Source organism: Mytilus edulis, chromosome 4 (assembly GCF_963676685.1).
Source record: "Mytilus edulis chromosome 4, xbMytEdul2.2, whole genome shotgun sequence".
NCBI classification, from domain to species: Eukaryota; Metazoa; Mollusca; class Bivalvia; order Mytilida; family Mytilidae; genus Mytilus; species Mytilus edulis.
The window spans coordinates 30,684,506-30,707,743 of record NC_092347.1 but is presented as its reverse complement, the minus strand read 5'-3'; the positions used below and the strand labels follow the sequence as shown (position 1 = coordinate 30,707,743).

At 32.5% G+C, this 23,238-nt stretch overlaps 1 long non-coding RNA gene across 2 annotated transcripts; it reads right to left on the bottom strand.

Annotated features, from left to right (window-relative positions):
• Nucleotides 1-9,355: 9,355 nt before the first annotated feature.
• On the bottom strand, nucleotides 9,356-19,170 carry LOC139519410 (uncharacterized). Of its 2 annotated transcripts, XR_011663585.1 has the most exons (4): nucleotides 18,266-19,170; nucleotides 17,713-17,780; nucleotides 15,755-15,814; nucleotides 9,356-11,168 (listed from the first exon to the last, which is right to left on the bottom strand). It is a non-coding gene; the product is annotated as an uncharacterized lncRNA (long non-coding RNA). The 2 variants fall into 2 exon arrangements; XR_011663584.1 differs by lacking the exon at nucleotides 18,266-19,170 and having other exon boundaries at nucleotides 17,713-18,177.
• Nucleotides 19,171-23,238: the final 4,068 nt, after the last annotated feature.

Genomic DNA, 23,238 nt, shown 5'->3' with positions numbered 1-23,238 from the left:
CGCTAAGAAACATTAATAATTAATAATTCACTTGCAAGTGAATGAGTCGACCTCTTTAAATCCGTATTCATGCGAACTTCAATTTAATCCCTAGCTAGAGATTGACAACGCATGCATTGTACGTGTACTGGTTACTTAAAGAAAAAGAATGTCAACAATGAAAGTGAAACTACGGTAAATCATTTGATTACTAGTTCGATGCACATAAAATCATTCTTATACGGTTAAAAACAATGAGAAACATCTATTTTTAATCTATAAAATAAATCAAACAGACCTATAAAAATCCAATTGCACGTGTTGGTTTAATCTATTCATATCTTTATTTATGTTTACATCGCTTATATGGTCATCTGAGGTCAAATCGATAGGTAATTAGATGGCGTTTGGACTAAAATACACACGAAACGAACCTATATATTATCTACCCCATGCTCTGTAAACTGTTTATTTTAGACTTAGCTTTTGATAGTTTCACTCACTTTGGATAAATGTTTTACATTGTTATAAATCAAATATGAGAATTAGAGTCAAATCGGTGACCATGAATTTGACAGCTAGTGCCCCTTTAACATTGTCAGATAAGAATATAAAAAAAAATGTCTTTTGCAGTTTGTGATACGATTGCCAGTGGGACAACTATTCACCTACAGTTCAAAGTAAGTGGATGTTTATTGTAAGTAATGACAAACAACCGCTATGCCTTCAACCATGAGAAGAACCCATACCGCATAATCGGCTATAAAGGACAAGGCACGATAAGGTCTGTTTTGCACCCCCCTTCCCACATTTTCTTATTTTTTAAATTCTGTTTTGAAAAGTTATCATGTTAAAACATTCCCTGAGGTTTGAAGTTTATTTGGATGAACTTCAAAACCACTAATTTTCGAAACTGGATGAGGAGAGGGGTGTTAATTTTCTGTTATTATTGAAATATTGTAATTATTATTCGTTTTGCAGGTCACAAGTTTTACAACATTTTATTTTTTTTTTGGTGCCTGCGCCAACGTGACCCAGGATTTATTTTATTACAATGTCATGCGAACTGTTTCTGCTGTCTAAATCGCCAAATATTTTTCCGAGTCACGTAGGCGCACGATATTAAATTTTAAGAAACAAGGGCCAAAAATCGTAATTTGTCCTTCTTTTGGCGTTTTTATGCTCTTTTATCCCCCTCAACTCACCCATTTTCTGAAATTAATGGTTTTGAAGTCCAAACAAACTTCAAACCTAAGGGAATATTTTAGCGTGATAAGTAGCTTTCCAAAACAAAATTTAGAAAACGAGAAAAAAAGGGAAAAGGGGGGGGGGGGGCAAAAACGAGCCTTATCGTACCTGGTCCTTTCCTTGGATTATACGTTCAACTTGTTGTTTCTTAAAAACAAATTAAAAAATAATACTTTTCTTCGATTTGAATTACAAGAAACATTATCCTATATTTTTTTTTAAACTGCAGAGGCGGATTAAGGGGGGGGGGCAGGGGGCCCGGGCCCCCCCCCCTTTTAGGGAAAAAATTGGTTGCTTATATAGGGAATTACTGAAGCGTGACTGGAGCGGGCCCCCTCTTAGGTCAGTCAGTGGGCCCGCCACTGAACTGGGAAATGTTTATGTCCCCAACAGATATTTGACACACTCTAAGGATCCTTTTAATAGTTTTTTAAACTATCTATACGAAAGTTGACGTCCTCGTGAATATTATCACCGACTGTTAGTTTGTATTATGGGTAATTGTGTTCTTCAATTTTGTTTCGTTGCTTTCTTGTGACCGAATACCCGAGATCTCCGTGTCATCATCAATCATATTAATGGCTATATATGAGGGGGGGGGGGGGCAAGGGGGGTTCCAATAACAGCAAAACAGTAAATTAATTTGGCTTAAAACAAATAACAAGGAATTGAAAAGTGATAATAACAGATAACAGTAAATGAAATCTTAAAATCAGTCCGGTCCAGGACCAATACATTAGATCTTACTAGATAACTGGTTTTATGGACCTAGCTAGGCCTGAACAGAGACTTACATATATAAATATTCCTTTAACAAAAACAGGAACTAGTACTTTTGTTCAGTTTTAAGTTTTTCAGTTTTGAGTGTACATGGATTTTTTGTACAAATTACATTTTTTTACATATTTTAGTACAAATCATAGGGGTCTCATTGGGGAGGGGGTCTCATCCTAGACCCCGCTTATTGTTTAGTTAGAATCCTGTATCAAGCTTTTCGTTGCCACAATAGTAATTTCCTGTGTCCTGCAAGAATTTGTTTCCACTGAGTTTTTACGCTTAATTATTCGACTTTCACATGTCACGCTTAAAAAAAATCGACTAATCCAGGCATCCCTAGCCATATGTTTTCCTTTTTTTGTGATATTTATAATTGTCTGAATTTATATATTCCGTATGTATGGGGATACTGTTCTTTGTACCCCCTGTGTACATGTATATTAAATTTAAATAACAAAAATGAAAACATATGGCCAAGAATATATCTGATGAGGATCATAATTAAAACAAAAATCAAGGGAATTCGATATATCAATTTTTGGGCTTTTCTCTTTTTTTAATTTTTCAAGAAAATGAAGCCAGTGACACATTATATTTATTTGATATTTAGAGCACTTTTTCCTGAAAAGCAATTTTGATATAAAAAAAAACATTTGTACAAAGTCAAAACATAAATTTTAATTTGTTAGAAAAATGTGTACAAAGTCAAAATACAAACTATAATTTGCATGATTTATACACATTTATTACAAACTATAATTTGCATGATTTATACACATTTATTACAAATTATAATTTGTATGTAACAATTGTAGATCTAAAGACATTTTCACAGACAATGGAATGTATTACAAAGAGTAATAATAATGTATACTGGAATGGTCCTTCTGACCCGACTGATATTTATATGTTTATGAGATGTATGTTACTGGAATCCTTCTACAAATACGTGACCTTCATATCACCATTGGAAAGACATTAATAGTTATTAGAAGATGTGGTATGAGTGCCAATGAGACAACTCTCCATCCAAGTCACAAATTCACAATGTTCAATTATCTTCAATTTCTACTTGAGAGTCTCAGAATTGTTTTTCTAATATTAAGGTATATAGGAATTTTTTTTCTGAGACAAGTGCCTGTGTTAAGATTGGCTGTCAAAATGCTAACATTCCAATTTTCAATAACAGTTAACAGCAAATACAATTTCACAATAACAGATAACAATAAAAACAATAGTCCTATAACAGCTAACAAGTAACAGGACAATAACAGCTAACAGCAAATATATTTTCAGAATAACAGATAACAAAGAATTAATTAAATTACCCCATAACAGCATAACAGCTACACCCCTTGCCCCCCTCATATATCGGCTTATTCAAACACTCGTTTCTTTGCACATATCATATACAACACTGTACGATAATCTGAGCATGTAAATAACACTTTATATCACGAATTATAAATGTGTTACAAAAAAAGTGAAAAACTAAGCAAAATTGTGATTCCCGCAATGCATGAAAAAATTTGTCCAGAAAAAAAACCCATAGCCCCCCCCCCCCGAAAATCAAATGGTTGCCGCCTAAATAACACGTGTTCTCTGTTGGATGTAAACATGTAGTAGTCCATCTTGCATTTTTACTCATTTATTGGATTGATTAAAAACCGAGGTAAAAATAAATTGCGTCACCCGTAAATAAACAATTATATGTGCGAGGACATAAGTATGCTAATTTATGCATATCCATATAAGGAATGCACTAGAAAAGGGTCAGTGGTCAAGGGGAGATAATTTTGCTAGTAAAAGGTCCCATCTATAATTGTGTATTCGGATGCTACCAGTTCTGCTTATTGACCTTATTCTTGTCTATCAAATAATCAGATTTTTCAATAAAATCTGGACTGGTAGAGGGACAGGATTAAGTTTAACATGGAGAGAATATAATGTATAGACACTTTACAAGGTCAGTTATCCCTGAGACTAATATAACAGTCTCAGGTTATCCATACGGGAAAGTCTTAATGTGGTTTACCGTATACGGACAGTCAGAATTGTGTGGCCTGGATATAGCGGAGTCAGGTATTGGTAAAACGTAATTACATAGTTTGGTGATGTCAATATTTTCTAGTTGTGTAAATAATTATATTAAGGTTTATGACCCCTTCTCATTTGCCTGTAACCATTTTTGAACGAACTTTTCAAACTTAAAAACTACAGATATAATGAAAAAATAGAAATAGGCTATGTTGTACATATACCAAGGGGAAACTTGATGCAAAGCATTATTATTTACTGTTTCATTGGATTTAATAGAAAAAGAGTACTTTGTGGCGAATAAACCAAGATTTTTATAGAAAATCCACAGCCTTTTAATGCAGACATTTTTGTTATAAAATTTGAAACATAGATTACTCTCACTTTTCTATGATTTGCTAGTGTTTATTTTTTACAAAAAGTTCTAATCAACCTGTAAATTCCGAAATACCTCATGCTGAGTAACTAAAGTCGAGCGCACCCTAAAAGGTGTACTTGATTTGGTCCATATTTTTATTTGTTTTAACCAACGAGTTAACTTCATAAAAAAAAAACTTGTTTTAATGAAACCAATACTAGCACTGCATGCAATAATCCTATATCTATCAGTCATCAAATTGTCAAATATGAGAGTACAAGGATAAAGGTAGTGGATTTTCTATAAAATATCCATATGTTTAGCATTGAATCAACATAAGGGTGCATAATCCTCAAGTTAATATACAATTCAATACAATATTTTTGTTTTCCAAATTAAAGGGCCCATTAAGAGCATAACACTAATTACAACATGACATAAACATTACAGAGTGATTAAAGAAACATAAAATAATAATTCAAATGCATGAGGAAAGGATCAGTGGTCAAGGGGAGATAATTTTGATAACTATTAGACTATTTAAGTTAACTAATTTTCTGATTTTCTTAGTTGAAGGCCTTTATCGAGGTATGCACATAAAGTAGATAAAAATTTGCTATCTTCATTAATCATGATCCATGAAAAAGATCTTTTCTATTTAAATTATCTAAACTGGGGTATTTTTCGATATAATCAGTCATATCTCTTCAGAGGTTATTGTAAAGAGGGCATTCCAGAAGAAAGTGCATTTCATTTTCAATACAATTTGAATTACAATATAAACATATCCTCTCATGTCGAGGTAATATTTCATTTTTACCACATGCATTGATAATTCGTTCATGTCTGCCAGTTTCTATTCTTAAACAGTGATTGCTGAGTCTGTATTTTGTTAACAAATGTTTTAGATATTGAATTGATACCTTGAGATAAATTTTTTTTTTGAAGCAGATGCTATAAGCAAGGATTTTGATTTTGACTATGGGGGCGTCAGTGTTGAGTTTTTTTGAATTTATAGACTCAGTGGCGGATCCAGGGGGAGGGTTGGAAACCCCCTTTTTTGGGCGATCAATGCATTTGAATGGGGATATATAGTTGGAACCACACCTTTTTAAAATGGCTGGATCTGCCCCTGAGATTATATGCATGGACCTCATTCAGTTGATAGATGTGCTAACAGTAATAACAAGAACATTGAATTATTCAATTCTAGATGATACATACCAGGTTCATCAGGTGTAATTGCTTTTTTCTTTGACTGGAAGGAGGACAACAATTGGTTGCCCCCTATAATTTAGTATGTATAGTTATTAAACATTATATTGTGCCATTTTGGAATTTGTTAAATCAGAATAATTTGTTACGTCAACCTTATGTGGCCGAGATGCTTGAATTCAGTGATACTAGAGACATTTATGTTCATGGTTCTTAAAGGAAGCCTTGGTTCAGATGATTTTAAAGGCACTGTACCAGCTTCACATACGCATTGTGACCTAGTATTGATATAATTTTAAAATTTGATTTTGAATAATGATAAAAATGCATTACAAACAATCTTCTTTATTTTGTGTAGTTGGTTATGGTTTAGGTATTTCCTACTCAACATTATTGTTTAGTATAACATTAGAGATATGCCGCTTGGCTAGTGTAACGATTAAGATATGCGGCTTGACTAGAGTAACGATTAAGACATATGCCGCTTGGCCAGAATAACAATACAGATTGCTGCTTTGCTTAAATAACAATACAGATATGCCGCATGGCTTAAATAACAATACAGATTGTCGCTTGGCTAGAATAACAATACAGATTGTCGCTTGGCTAGAATAACAATACAGATTGCCGCTTGGCTCAAATAACAATACAGATTGCTGCTTGGCTAGAATAACAATACAGATTGGTGCTTTGCTTTATGAAATACAATAAGATACAATTGTAAACCATTTTTTAGAATTTATCCTTGAATTACATAATGGAAGGGCTGACACGAAAATTACTTAACTAAAAGATTGATATGTTCTTCATACGATGTAATTTTTTTTTTTAAATCGGAGGTTATGCATTTTCAACATCAAAACTGGTAGATACCCATGTCGTCGACTTGATATATAATTGTTCTGCTTATTAGGGACGACATCAAAAGTTCAATGAAGGATAAAAAAACCCCCTTAATTCATATAGTTTTTTAACTGACCCCCTCACCCACCTCTTAACTTAATTTGGGGAAAATTGATTGACTCATATGGATATATGTAAAAATCAATGTCGGATAACCAAATCTTGCAGCAGTTCAACCCCCACCCCCAAACTATTTGAATTAAGTTTTATTCATTTTTTATCTTACATTGATCTTTTGATGTCGTCCCTTAATAACTATGTAATAGATAAATTGAAAACTTATGCAAATGGTGTTTTTGAAATAAAACACTTCGTAATCGAGAAGAAAATTGTCACTTTATTTGTTTCTATTAACTTTCAAAAATTTTGTTACTATAGTAAACATTACAGTAAGCATTTGTCACCTTCTCTAACAAACAGCTTTTGTTCTATTTCAATCGGGTTTCCACCTTTAAAGGTCAATGTAATGTATCTGAATGCTACATATCGCTTGTCTATAATATGCCATAAATTCATAAGATACACTTTGCACTAAAGTACTAAGCTGGTTTATTTTGGATACAGGTTCTTTATACGGCTAAATTATTTTATAATTATGGTTTCAAAGCTTGGTGCAGAGGTGCTGTAAACATGGCAGATGGAGATCCGAATCTGCTAAAGATGGATATGTGAAGGAAAATATTATTACCGGCTCAATTATCTGTATCTCATTTAGGGATTTAATTACAATAAATTGATCATACATTTGCCGACCTTTGTTTTTTCGAAAATGCACTTGACTTTTGCAAGTGGCTACTCCCATTTAAGAGTTTTGTATTTATATCATGTATATATTGATAAATGTTTAATGTTCGGTTGAGGTTACGAATAAGAACATAAATGTGAAGATTTTTCTGAAATCTTGATAATTAATCTGGATTTTTGTCCATTAAAAAAAATCTCAATATAAATAAATGCATGCAGTAATTTCTGAATTTTGCAGTAGTTTTGTTAACCAATCTCAATGTGGTTTAATTCAAAGTCTGGAATTCTTTGGTACGGTTTTTAAATCTGTTCACATTGATATCCAAATGGTCCAAAATTGATCTGTTTAATTTCATCAAAAATTGTATAACTGGGGTTTTGTGATATGCCGAATCTCACCACTTATTTAGATTTATAGTTTTTTACACAGTTTTCAAACTGTTCTCCATCAGGGGCCAGAATTCAACAAGGATTGGATATGCTTTTTTTATAAGCTGAATCTAACAATGTATCTATTATAAAGCTAGATTTCGAATTTTAGGCCCGCTGTCATGTAGTTCACATTGAAGTCCAAGGGGTAAAAAAAAATAATAATCTCATGGTTCCTTGATATGCTGAACCTAACCATGCATTTAAATTTTGGATATTGGACCACATAGAATGGGTCTCACGGATATATATTGTATTATAAATTTATAATATAGAACATATCTCATTTAAAGCTTTCTCTAATGAGAACGGTATATATGCCAGATATACTTAATAAAGGTGTGATGATATGTATGTACGTTTCTGTAACAAAGTTTATCGACAGATCTAGGTATTCCTGTGGGGCACTTATTGCATCCCTTTAATAGAAGACTTGTTTTGAAACAAAGTTTATGAACAAACTCCGTAGAGACCCGTCTAAATTGCATTTAAATTGATAAATTCAACAACACTTTCCGTTATCTTGATGATATTTTTCGTTTTTCCGGGATCTTGGCATTGCAACAAGGTTATGTTTTTCTCTTGACTGTTCATGACGTTTTCATACTAAATCCATTGGATCCAGATGTGGGATGTGCACGGATTGATAATTTAATCTTAGTTGCATGATTATTTTATTAGTTGTTTTGGGCTTTGAACTAGCTATCTGTAACTGTCAGAGTACTCTCAGATCTGTACTTGGTGTCTTTGTTATTGGGATAAAAAAGTACCCGGTCACCTTCACTGTTTTTGTGAGATGTATTTCTATTTGTATCCATCTGATGAGTTGAGCTGTTTTCAACTGATTTTTATAGTTCGTTCTTGTGTTGTTCTGTTACACCACAGTCCAAGGTTAGGGGGAGGATTTGGATCCCGCTAACATCTCCACCCACATTCTGTATGCATGTACCTGACCCATGAAGGAGCCTGTAATTCAGTGGTTGTCGTTTGTTGCTATGTTAAATATTTGTCTTTCATTAATTTTTTCTACATTAATTAGGCCGTTTGTTTTCTCTTTTGAATTGTAATTACATTTGTCATTTCCAGGCCTTTTATAGCGGATTATGCAGTATGTGCTTTGCTCATTGTTGAAGGCTGTACAGCGACCTATAGCTGTTAACTTCTATGTCATATGGTCTCATTGGCATCATACGGTTACCACATCTTCTTTTTATAATCGGTAATTAAATCACAAATTCTAAATTTATAAGTTCTTAGACCATATTCATTGTGTGTCAGAAACCTATTCTGTGTCAAATATTTAATCACAATTCAAATTCGGCATGTATCAATCTTAAATATTGTGTCCATACTTGCGTTAATTGTTCATGATGTACCAAGTGGCAACATGGATTTTTTTTTAAAAATAAGGCAATCCATAACAAGCGTAGTAACCTTCATTAGACACGCCCTGTTCCATTGTGCCAACATGCAAATAATGATGTCTGTAAACTGATGAAAGTCTCAAGGATGCTTTGGTATGGGCTTTGCTCATTGTTGAAGGCCATACGATGACCTATAGTTGTTAATGTCTGTGTCATTCTGGTCTCTTGTGGACAGTTGTCTCATTGGCAATCATACCACATCTTTTTTATATTTGTAAAACAGGCACTTCTCAAATAACAATTATTATACAATTTATTTATTATAAAGCAAAATAATTAATGAAAACATATTTATACTGTAAATTCAAACAAAATTTCCAAGTATTTATTGCTTGGTAATGCTAAACATTGGACAAACAAAATACATAATTGTTGTTATTTAAGGACATGTTCAAAATAAATCATGCTATCAAAATTTACAATATAATTTTATTTGAGTGAAATCTATCCTGGTATAGCAATTTTTATTAAAAAAAATGTATCAAAAATATGATTTTCAGTCATTGGAAAATATTTGGATTAACTGTAGTATACGGATATGTAGTTCCTTGCAGACTATCTTCTTTTGTTAAGGTGGTACCTAACACTACAGGGAGATAACTCTGTAAAATCAGCTAAACATTTTAATTACATTGCAAAATTAAGAAAATATTAAGCTTCTCAATGATCAATTTTTTTTTTAAACTGCTATATATCCAACCAAATTTTATTGAGAAAGTGATTGGTTAAAGGTTTTTGAAATTTTGAAATTTTTGTCAAAGGGTCAAAGTAAATATTTTGTCAGAATTTTATGAATATTCAACAAGCCAAATTTATTTTAGTCAAGGTGTTAGGTACCACCTTAAATATGTGATAAAGTCGTCAAGTTGACAGTAGAACCTTGAAAAAATGTTTAAATTCACATGACGACAATTTAACTTTAAAAAATTGTCTACATTCACAGCTCAACAATTTATCATAACAAAATTGTTGGTTGACAGATGGACAAATTAACTTTTACAAATAATTGTCTACCTACATAGGTGGACAATTTTCCAGGGTGAGTGGTAAGGTTAGGGTATCAAGGGCAGCTAGGGTAAGGATTATGGTTAAGGGTTAGATTAAGGAGGTTTGCTACCAAGTTTCAAAATAACAAGCTTTTTAGAGCATTATAAAAGGAACCAAAAGAGCAAAAAAAAAATAAAAAAATAGGTCAATGTGCTTATTTTTGAGATATTAGCCATTGAAATTTTGGCGGGAAAATAATCTTTCTTGACTTTTCCATGCTTTATCATTGACAAGTTTAAGTGCCCAAAAACTAATAAAAAATAACAAGGATTTTATAAGACTTCAATAGATAGCTTATAATTACCCATGTAAAAGATTTATAAAAAGAAAAATTGGGGTCAATGGGCAAATTTTTGTAAGGCATTCAAATGGATAAAACCAGAGAATTCTGAAAATCTGACAAAATTCCAAAATATGACAAGCAAACATCCTTAAAGGGTAAGGGTTAGGGTTAAGTAAAGGATGATAGTGAGTTTGAGGGTAAGGGTTATGGTTAAGTAAAGGATGATAGTGAGTGTGACAGACAGGGTAAAGGAAATGCTCTATTAATGTGCAATTAAGTGCCCTGTATTTTGTTACTCGTTAGATAAAAAGGAAGAGATTATTTTAATATATGCATCTGTTGACTTGTCAATCTGTTGACCTGTCTACCATTCAACCGAAAAAGACTATTTTATTCTATCAAATTGTCAACCATTACAATTATAATTTTCCATTTCATCAAATTGTCAACAATAATAATTATAAAATGAGAAGTATAAATATAAGTTTTGCAAAGGAATACATATATAAAGCCGGGACTAGATATCTGTATAGTACATTTGAGCCAAACAAATAACAGCATTAAAACAAAAATTTGTTAATTTACAGTAAATAGAAAAAATAACAGCATAAAGAAATGAATCGTTTGGCTTTCAGAATTATCATTTAAGGATTTTATTATATCTTGTCTGCATGATTGTTATTGTCCATTGGATTGACCACACAAGGCAGCAGTAGAAACGCACCTGTAAAAGAAATAAAATAATATTTCATTTCTTGACAATCCATAGTAATTTTAAGTAATGCTAAAATATATGAATTCGGTAATGTTTAAATATTTGAGTGTTAATTTTTCTTTTAAATAGACAGAATTTGTTGTATATAAAAATACTTGTTTTCTATTCAAATTTATTGATTTACCAAAAATTATTGCAATAGAGATTGTGTAGCTAAACTTGTCATAGAATGAAAGCCATTTGATTCAATAATCTAATTTTGATTTCAAGGTGTTAACATCACTATTACCAATATTAAATTAATTATTTATTGAGTGTCAGACAAGAGCAGAAGCTATAAAGCTGAAAATTTGAAAAATTTACATACAATGTACATGATAAAATTATTCAGAATATCGGTATTTCGATAATCTTTCATTGGTAATTGGTTCTAGTTTTATGACATTTACTTTGTTTTCTCCTTATATTGAATGAAGAAATGAATTCTTTGGAAATTTGTATTGAAAGAAATACAATACTGAATAAGAAGAAAAATATAATTAAGACATCTTATCTATGCGACAGCACTTGCCATTTCATTGCAAATAAATGTGAGGTTATCTCCCCTTTTCAAGTATTCACAGTTCTTTAATATGATAAAAACAACAGTTCTTTTTATGATTCAGTTCATGGTTATCATGTAAAAGTTTAAAAATGGTATAAGAGAAAGTAGATAAAAAGGACTATAAACCTTCTGAACTGTTTAGAGCATTAAAAACATCTGATTTACATCTATAAAGGCTGCAGTAGAAAATATAAAGATGAAATATAATTGCAAATAATAAAGATTTATAGAAATTTAAACTGTCCATAACATTACATCAATTAATTAAATTTGTAGAAGGGTAGTAATGCCCTTTACCATCAGGCGTCAAACGGTCATTATCAGCTACTGTTAGCATCAAATTGATTGATAAAAATATCCTTCTGGTGATTTGTCAGAGGTCTCAAATAATGATTGTTACAGTTATTTTTTTGGAAAAAAATTATAAGGCCACACTAATTTGATTCCTTGTTCGACGGACCCCCCCGCACCTATTTTTTTCAAAACAGATTTTTTTTTATATTCCCGTTTCCCGCATCCGGAAATGTAATCGTGTCTATTTCCCGCACCGTTTTTTTTGTAAATATTATAAAAAGATATCAACATTGGTTTCTTTCCCCCTTACTTATATTCCCTATCAAAAAATGTTCATTGTTAAAATAAAGTACAAAGAACTTCTGAAGGATTTGCCTTCAAATGCAATTATATTGTATGCTGGCAAAACAAAACTATCTATAGCCGCTGCATGTTTATGCACCTGTCCTGATTGATTCAGGGGCCTGTCGTTCAGCAGTTATCGTTTGTTGATGTTGTTCATTGGTATTTTCCTGTTTGGATATATAAATTAGTTTGTTGGTTTTCCTGTTCGAATTGTGTATGCTAATAATTTTGGGATCCTTTATAGCTTGCTTTTTGGTCTGTATCAAAGCCCTGTTTTAAAAGGCCGTACTTTGACCTGTACTTGTTTTTGTCAGGTTGAGAACAACCCTCCCTCAGACAAGGGGTCATTTTACTGATGTAGAAAAGAAAATAAAAATACCAAGGATTTGTATAGTTCTTCTATACAAAACCTTTGAAAAATTAGAATTTTGTACTCAAAAAGAGGACAGTTACATCCTATTTTAAACAACTTTTTCTAAAAGAGGGGTCCACTTATTTTGAATAATATTAAACTGTTAAAGTAAATGTGTTAATTTAACAAAGTAAATGTGTTAATTTAACATGGTAACATGGTTAAAGTCCAGGAATATTACAAAATTCTTGGACATGTTTTGACCATTTAATACTAGACAGATATATTGTTCTTTGAGAAAATATGAGCCCTTTTGTGCAAACAAATATATTATAACTTATATTGATCCCTCATAAAACATGTAAAAGGGATATTTATAACATTAAGGGGTTGCCCCCAAACTGATTATGACTTGGATGGAGAATTGTCTCATTGTCAGTCACACATACATAGACCAGATTTAATTATTTCTTGGTGAACAGGGAAAAAATACTTCAGAAATTAACCAGGTGCTCCGCAGGGCGCAGCTTTATACGACCGCAGAGGTCGAACCCTGAACAGTTGGGGCAAGTATGGACAAAACATTCAAGCATGATACAGCTCTGAATTTGGATTGTGATCAAATTTTTGACATTACATGGTTTTTTTTTACACAAAACAAATGCCAAGATTTTACAAATCAATTAAAGATTTCTTCTTCAAACTTTTTAAATCTAAAATTAAATAGTTGACACAGCATAGGTTTCTGACACAGAATGAATGTGGTCTAATGAACTTAAAAGGTTTTTTTTGCCTTTGAGCAAATCACTATGCTGTTGAATATTAATCCTCTCAAAAAAATGTTTGAAGAAATTTTATTTTTATTTATGAAATCTGAAATGAGAAAAATTTAACCCCCCCCCTTTTTTTTCACATCCCCGTTTCCCTTTTTCAAAACTGATATCAATTCAAATTTCTAATGGAGTTTGCAACAATAACTACTCATTTAAATACATCATAAAATATTAAGATGTAAAAAAACTGCTTGTTATCACTGAATGGTAAAGATTATTTAAATTTATCAGTTGGTAGTAAAAAGTGTATATACATTGTATATTGTATATAACAAAGATTTAAGTTGATTCTGGACAAAGAAAGATAACTCCAATTAAAAAAAATTCTTGCTATTGCACAAATAGGATATTTCTTGCTTACTATTCTGGACAAAGAAAGATAACTCTAATTAAAAAAAAATTTGCTATTTCACAATATTGTGCAATTAGATATTTCTTGCCATTGCACAATACTGTGCAATTGAAAAGACTTGCTATTGCACAATACTTAATATAATAATTTTAGATCCTGATTTGGACCAACTTGAAAACTGGGCCCATAATCAAAAATCTAAGTACATGTTTAGATTCAGCATATCAAAGAGGCCCAAGAATTCAATTTTTGTTAAAATCAAACTTAGTTTAATTTTGGACCCTTTGGACTTTAATGGAGAATTTGAAATTTGAAAACAGGATCAAAAATGAAGAATCTACATACACAGTTAGATTTGGCATATCAAAGAACCCCAAGGATTCAATTTTTGATGAAATCAAACAAAGTTTAATTTTGGACCCTTTGGACCTTAATGTAGACCAATTTGAAAACTGGACCAAAAAAACTTCAATAATCAAGAATCTAAGTACATTTTTAGATTCAACATATCAAAGAACCCAACCGATTCATTTTTTGTCAAAATCAAACTAAGTTTAATTTTGGACCCTTTGGACCTTAATGTAGACCAATTTGAAAACGGGACCAAAAGTTGAGAATCTACATATACAATTAGATTCGGCATATCAAAGAACCCCAATTATTCAATTTTGATGAAATCAAACAAAGTTTAATTTTGGACCCTTTGGGCCCCTTTTTCCTAAACTGTTGGGACCAAAACTCCCAAAATCAATACCAACCTTCCTTTTATGGTCATAAGCCTTGTGTTTAAATTTCATAGATTTGTATTTACTTATACTAACATTATAGTGCGAAAACCAAGAAAAATGCTTATTTGGGTCCCTTTTTGGCCCCTAATTCCTAATCTGTTGGGTCCTAAACTCCCAAAATAAATACCAACCTTCCTTTTGTGGTCATAAACATTGTGTTTAAATTTCATAGATTTCCATTTACTTAACCTAAGGTTATTGTGCAAAAACCAAGAAAAATGCTTATTTGGGCCCTTTATTGGCCCCTTATTCCTAAACTATTGAAACCAAAACTCCCAAAATCAATCCCAATCTTTCTTTTGCGGTCATAAACCTTGTGTCAAAATTTCATAGATTTCTATTAACTTAAACTAAAGTTATGGTGCGAAAACCAAGAAAATGCTTATTTGGGCCCTTTTTGGCCCCTTATTCCTAAAATGTTGGGACCAAAACTCCCAAAATCAATACCAACCTTCCTTTTATGGTCATAAACCTTGTGTTAAAATTTCATAGATTTCTATTCACTTTTACTAAAGTTAGAGTGCGAAAACTAAAAGTATTCGGACGCCGGACGACGACGACGACGACGACGACGACGCAGACGCCAACGTGATAGCAATATACGACGAAAATTTTTTCAAAATTTGCGGTCGTATAAAAAATGTCAAAGTACAAGTTATAAATCAAGTTTTATTATTGTCAAAACATACATTTTATGTTTACAAAAAATATAATCGCTCGCCTTTACTTTACAAGCTTCGCCTCAAAAATTTGCAAATTAAATATTTTTTTATTAAAATTTTCAAATCGCTCGCTCGCACCAAATTTTGGAGTCCAAAAATCCGTAGAACAAGAAATTAAATTGGTGTGGCCTAACTTGATTCTTCAATATTTGTTTGATTTTTTTTCATTGTCTAAAACTTTACATTTTGTTGCATGCTCCAAATTTTACAGTCGGCGTCATTCAGTAAGAATTTTTACGATTATTGGTTATAAAAGTACCCCCATTACCACCCTCTTGTATGTGGACAAATAAATATTTTCTCACCTCAAAAAGATCCAAATTCTACTCCGGCCAGTATCCAACAGGACAAGCTGTGATGCTAACCTGTAATACAAAGTTGAATCAGTTATATACAGCTAATTTCCTAATGCATGCAGATGAAGACTTTGGTTAGTTTGCTTGCTTTGTTTGTATAGTGTACAATTATATTGGGAAAATGTCCAATTGAATTTAAATATGATATATACAGGTTTAACTATGTCATATATATTGTTTGGAGATGTCAATCTTAATTACAAAGCTTGAATAAACAATTATACAAACAAAGCAAGCAAGCCAACCAACGTTTTACTCTACAAGCAGTAGGAAATTAGCTGTAAACTCTTCAAAAATCGACAGTGGATTAAATGATTTACATTGTGATTAAGGAAAACATGGATTTCTGTGGATATTAAATGATAGAAAGTTGGTTGATAGAAAATTGGTACTTTGTTCAACATTTAAGTTTGTGTTTCATAACTACTCAAGAAATCCAGTGGATATTTAGTTTAAATCCTGATAAATTAAAAAAAGTCAATCAAAGAGCAGATTGCTCTGAGGTATAGGATTGCCATTGTTTGTATTGACACATGTATACATGTAGCTGTATATTATTATTTTTAAAACTAATTCAACTGCACATGTAAAATATAATTAACGTAATCTGAATAGTTACAAAATAACTAATCCCAGATACAAGTGTAACAGTATGAACAATGTACTTGTGTTTTATTTTTGTACTATCACTTCCAAATTTACTTTCCACAGCAGTCACTGAGACTCAGAGTGAGAGAACGTATTTCACTTGGTATCTTATCACCTATTTTCCTACGTTAATTCTAGGAGGAACCCCATTCATAACTCTTTAAATATTTAATTTCCTTTGGGTCAATGGTCATGACTTATTTCTGTACACATTCCATGGTTTAAATTGCGATGGTTTTTAATATAATACGACGTTTATCGATAGAACAAGTTAATTTTTCTCGATGTGTTGTATTGTTTTAGAATCAGTTGAGTCAGGAACATATATATTATTTAGATATACCAAGGATCTTACTATACAAATCCTTGGATATACTGTTCACAGGTTGAGTGGGGAATCCAGAGCAACCATTCAATCTAATACCCCTTGAAGTCAAGAAAACTATACACATGCACATAATTACCTAAACAAACCCTGAAGCAAGAACGTATATTAAATGTTAAAGGTTCTCTATTTCTTTATGGAAGTACAATATCAAATAGCAGTTCATAACGGTGACATATAAGAAAAACTCCATCAGTTTTTATGACAGAAATAGATTTTTCAGAATTCAGAGAACTCTTGCATTTTTATCAAAACTGGGGAATTCCTTCTGACGTGTTTCTAAATTTATAAAAACACTAAATATAAATACTGCTCAATTCTGACTTTCCGTGTTGTTAAAAACATGCATATAAGTCAAGGGAAATATCAAACATGAAGATTATGAAAAGAACATTATAGGAAAGTTGTTTAAGTTCCACCCCTTTGGTTTTTTTTACCTTTTCAAGCAAGACAATCATAAGAATCTGAGATGTTCCTTAATGTTTAGAATAAAATGGTTGACGTGAGGGCATGGCCCTGAGCCAATGGTATAAGTCTACAGATTGCTAGAAAGCAATCGTACCCCCAAAACAATTTCTGTTTCAAAACTTGACAGTATAATCTCTACTATCTTGGACAATTATGTACCCTCTTACCTCTGGAGCTGAATATCTCCATGTAATGCAATCTTTACGATACCCGAATCGTTATTTAATTGACATCCAAACACTTTTAGATTAAAATAAAAGAATATAGTTCCAATGTCCCACTCGTTGCACTTATGTAATATTTCCATAGGCCATAATTATATTAAAAAAAGTTGATCGTTCACCATCATAGAACTTGTCCGAGATATTATGTGTTATGTGGGGGATAAAAATTTAGGTATATCTACCAATATGTTTGCAGTATCAGATCGTCAATTCTTACTTTCAACACCATGGAACCAGTCCTTACATCAGCCTATAAACAAATAATAAAAGCAGTATACTTGTATGAAATATTCCTTTTACAGGTCAATCCAAGCACTATAGATATACTTGTTAAAGAAATCTGTTGTGCTTGTATTGATAGAAAAAAGTCAACTGATAAACATTTCTTGTGGATATGCCATACTGTCCTCATTAACTTTAAAGATCCATGAAATTCTGTTGTGCAGTTTCAAAGGACTTGTAGTGCAACTGTTACAGCAGTATAGGCCTTAATTTAAGTTCAGAGGGGCATAACGTAACCCCTAGGAAAAAAAATTGAACCATAATTTCTTCTTTATATGAACAACAACATAGTATTGTGTACATACTACCTTGTTTTATGAAATTGTGGTTTTAGAGGAGTTGCAATGGCAAGAACCAGGCTGACGAACAGGACAGACAGGTAAAAAATATTACTCCCATTTTACATGAATTGAGTTCAGAAATTAAAAAATCTATGCAATTATTAAAACTTACTTTAAAAGTCTGATGCAATTGCCATTTTCAGTCTCAATCCTTAAGGACAAGCCCAAAGCTAATCTGTAATTTTTAAACAAATAATCTGACTTATATATTCAGTTACAAAAAAAATATTCTTGATTTATTTTTGGCAAATAGGATATGAATGATGTAAAAAAACAAAATTTTGTCTTGCTTAAAAATCGAGCTTCATGTGAAAACCCTGGTTCCACCCCACGAAACTCAATTAGTCTGTGAATATTAATGATACTTCAGTTAAAACAAGAATGTGTCAACACTACACGGATGCCCCACCCATTCACACTATCATTTTCTATATTCAGTGGACCGTGAAAAGGGAAGAAAATCTCTCATTAAACATTAAAATTAGAAATCATATAGGGAACATGAGTACTTAGTTTCAAGTTGATTGGACTTCAAGTTCATCAAAAACTACCTCGACCAAACACTTTAACCTGAAGTGGGACGGACAGACGTACGAACGTACAAAAATAACGGACAGACAGACCAGAAAACATAATGCCAATGAATGGGGCATAAAAACATGATTTATTTCTTTGTGTCTACTTTCTATGTTCGTTGTGATTTATGTGCCTCGTACCAATCTATGGAGTAAAGCCAATAGAACCATATTTTTAAGTTTATTCTTATTGTCACAGGTTAGTCCATTGTTGGTTGAGCACTCACAAACATGTTTAATCAGTGGCAGATCCAGAACTTTTTATAAGGGGGCCCCTCTGACTGACATAAAAAAAAGGGGGGGGGGGCACTTCATGCTTCAGTGATTCCCTATATAATCAACTCGTGTTTGGAGATATGAATGTTATAAGAATGTTTTTTTGTGGATTGAATCGGTCAATTACTATCAAATATCAAATGTATATCATTTCAAAATTACATAAAAAGATCCCTTTGAATAACGCACACCATATCCTAAAAAAAAGATACCACTGAACTATCCATAGAACAAAAGCAAGAAACAGACAATAAAACCTGACCAATCAGAACTAGCTCAGAAAACAACTGTTAATTGTTAGAAAAGTCTTTGCACTTGAAGCACAATGTATTTCTGAAATGATCATTTGATATTTGTTCTGTCAATATCAAATTGTTTTCAAATTAAGATTAATTTAATATTCTGTTACAAAATTCGACTATTAAGGTGGTACATCTGACCTTCAAAACAGCGGTGCTCCAAAAATAGCCCCTGGTTTGCTGGAAATATTAAATTAGTGTACTATAGAGCGCATTAATTCCAAATTTTTTAATGCAAACTGACAGACAAGTGAATTTTAGCTCAAAATGGTTGAAATATATTTCTCTTTCACCAAAAGTTTCATTTCTGCAAATTTGTTGGTTAAATTAAGTAAACAATGACACCAAAAGCACTATTTTGTGTTTAACAGTAGGCCTACTTTTACATACGTTCAAAATTTGAGGGAGTAATTGGTGGTCTGACACCTACATAACACTAAGGAGATAACTCTGTAAGAAACAGCTGAACATTTTTATACACAATTTTTTTTAAACATTTTCTCATTGTTGAAGGACTTGTCAGTGAACTTGTATATGATGAACAGCAATCAAATAAAAGGGTTTCTTTGTTGTAGACCAAGTAAATTTGACATTTTCCCTCTCTTATACTTCAATTTTTCCTGCTTCTAAATAACAGGGACATTAGAAAGAACCAATCGAGCATATCTTTAGTTTGGCTGCATCATTTTTCCATGTGGACTGCTTCCCAAAAATGAAACCAGATAATCTCCAGAAAACTTCAGCATGACATCTCAATTCCCCTTCTACAGGCATAGGCGGAAAGCCTGTAGCTGTCGTAGGTCGCTAGCGAACATCCCAGCCGCCCGTCCTCGCGAGTCTGCGACGTAGGCCATCTCAACATCCATGACTGTCGTCCCATTTGGAGGTAACCAGCTACTTCGAGGAAACGCCACAAACAGCAAAATCACTTAATCCTACTGACATTGCCTATATTTCTTCCATTGCTTATATTTCTTCAAGTCTTTCACTTTGGGCTGCTTCTTCTGTCCTCTTTGGTAGAATTGGAAATAAAAGAGTCATTATTAGTCAGATTAATGAACACAAACCAAAACATTTTTATAAACAATTTTTTTGATACATTTTCTCAAAGCAAGAAACAGACAATAAAACCTGACCAATCAGAACTAGCTCAGAAAACAACTGTTAATTGTTAGAAAAGTCTTTGCACATGAAGCACAATGTATTTCTGAAATGATCATTTGATATTTGTTCTGTCAATATCAAATTGTTTTCAAATTAAGATTAATTTAATATTCTGTTACAAAAGTCGACTATTAAGGTGGTACATCTGACCTTCAAAACAACGGTACTCCAAAAATAACCCCTGGTTTTCTGGAAATCTTAAATTAGTGTACTATAGAGCGCATTAATTCCAAATGTTTTAATGCAAACTGACAGACAAGTGAATTTTAGCTCAAAATGGTGGAAATATATTTCTCTTTCACCAAAAGTTTCATTTCTGCAAATTTGTTGGTTAAATTAAGTAAACAATGACATCAAAAGCACTATTTTGTGTTACAGTAGGCCTACTTTTACATACGTTCAAAATTTGAGGGAGTAATTGGTGGTCTGACACCTACATAACACTAAGGAGATAACTCTGTAAGAAACAGCTGAACATTTTTATACACAATTTTTTTTAAACATTTTCTCATTGTTGAAGGACTTGTCTGTGAACTTGTATATGAAGAACAGCAATCAAATAAAAGGGTTTCTTTGTTGTAGACCAAGAAAATTTGACATTTTCCCTCTCTTATTCTTCAATTTTTCCTGCTTCTTAATAACAGGGACATTAGAAAGAACCAATCGAGCATATCTTTAGTTTGGCTGCATCCTTTTTCCATGTGGACTGCTTCCCAAAAATGAAACCAGATAATCTCCAGAAAACTTCAGCATGACATCTCAAAGTCCCCTTTTACAGGCATAGGCAGAAAGCCTGTAGCTGTCGTAGGTCGCTAGCGAACATCCCAGCCGCCCGTCCTCGCGAATCTGCGACGTAGGCCATCTCAACATCCATGACTGTCGTCCCATTTGGAGGTAACCAGCTACTTCGAGGAACCGCCACAAACAGCAAAATCACTTAATCCTACTTACATTGCCTATATTTCTTCAAGTCTTTCACTTTGGGCTGCTTCTTCTGTCCTCTTTGGTAGAATTGGAAATAAAAGAAAGTCATTATTAGTCAGATTAATAAACACAAACCAAAACATTTTTATAAACAATTTTTTTGATACATTTTCTCATTGTTGAAGGACTTGTCTGTCAACTTGAATATGAAGAACAGCAATAAAATAAAAGGGTTTCTTTATAAGAATGTTCTTTTGTGGATTGAATCGGTCAATTACTATCAAATATCAAATGTATATCATTTCAAAATTACATAAAAAGATCCCTTTGAATAACGCACACCATATCCTGAAAAAAAAGATACCACTGAACTATCCATAGAACAAAAACCAGAAACAGACAATAAAACCTGACCAATCAGAACTAGCTCAGAAAACAACTGTTAATTGTTAGAAAAGTCTTTGCACTTGAAGCACAATGTATTTCTGAAATGATCATTTGATATTTGTTCTGTCAATATCAAATTGTTTTTAAATTAAGATTAATTTAATATTCTGTTACAAAATTCGACTATTAAGGTACATCTGACCTTCAAAACAGCAGTACTCCAAAAATAACCCCTGGTTTTCTGGAAATCTTAAATTAATGTACTATCGAGCGCATTAATCCCAAATTTTTTAATGCAAACTGACAGACAAGTGAATTTTAGCTCAAAATGGTCGAAATATATTTCTCTTTCACCAAAAGTTTCATTTCTGCAAATTTGTTGGTTAAATTAAGTAAACAATGACATCAAAAGCACTATTTTGTGTTACAGTAGGCCTACTTTTACATACATTCAAAATTTGAGGGAGTAATTGGTGGTCTGACACCTACATAACACTAAGGAGATAACTCTGTAAGAAACAGCTGAACATTTTTATACACAATTTTTTTTAAACATTTTCTCATTGTTGAAGGACTTGTCTGTGAACTTGTATATGAAGAACAGCAATCAAATAATAGGGTTTCTTTGTTGTAGACCAAGTAAATTTGACATTTTCCCTCTCTTATTCTTCAATTTTTCCTGCTTCTTAATAACAGGGACATTAGAAAGAACCAATCGAGCATATCTTTAGTTTGGCTGCATCATTTTTCCATGTGGACTGCTTCCCAAAAATGAAACCAGATAATCTCCAGAAAACTTCAGCATGACATCTCAAAGTCCCCTTCTACAGGCATAGGCAGAAAGCCTGTAGCTGTCGTAGGTCGCTAGCGAACATCCCAGCCGCCCGTCCTCGTGAATCTGCGACGTAGGCCATCTCAACATCCATGACTGTCGTCCCATTTGGAGGTAACCAGCTACTTCGAGGAACCGCCACAAACAGCAAAATCACTAAATCCTACTTACATTGCCTATATTTCTTCAAGTCTTTCACTTTGGGCTGCTTCTTCTGTCCTCTTTGGTAGAATTGGAAATAAAAGAAAGTCATTATTAGTCAGATTAATGTACACAAATCAAAACATTTTTAAGCACAATTTTTTTAAACATTTTCTCATTGTTGAAGGACTTGTCTGTGAACTTGTATATGATGAACAGCAATCAAATAAAAGGGTTTCTTTGTTGTAGACCAAGTAAATTTGACATTTTCCCCTTTCTTATTCTTCAATTTTTCCTGCTTCTTAATAACAGGGACATTAGAAAGAACCAATCGAGCATATCTTTAGTTTGGCTGCATCATTTTTCCATGTGGACTGCTTCCCAAAAATGAAACCAGATAATCTCCAGAAAACTTCAGCATGACATCTCAAAGTCCCCTTCTACAGGCATAGGCAGAAAGCCTGTAGCTGTCGTAGGTCGCTAGCGA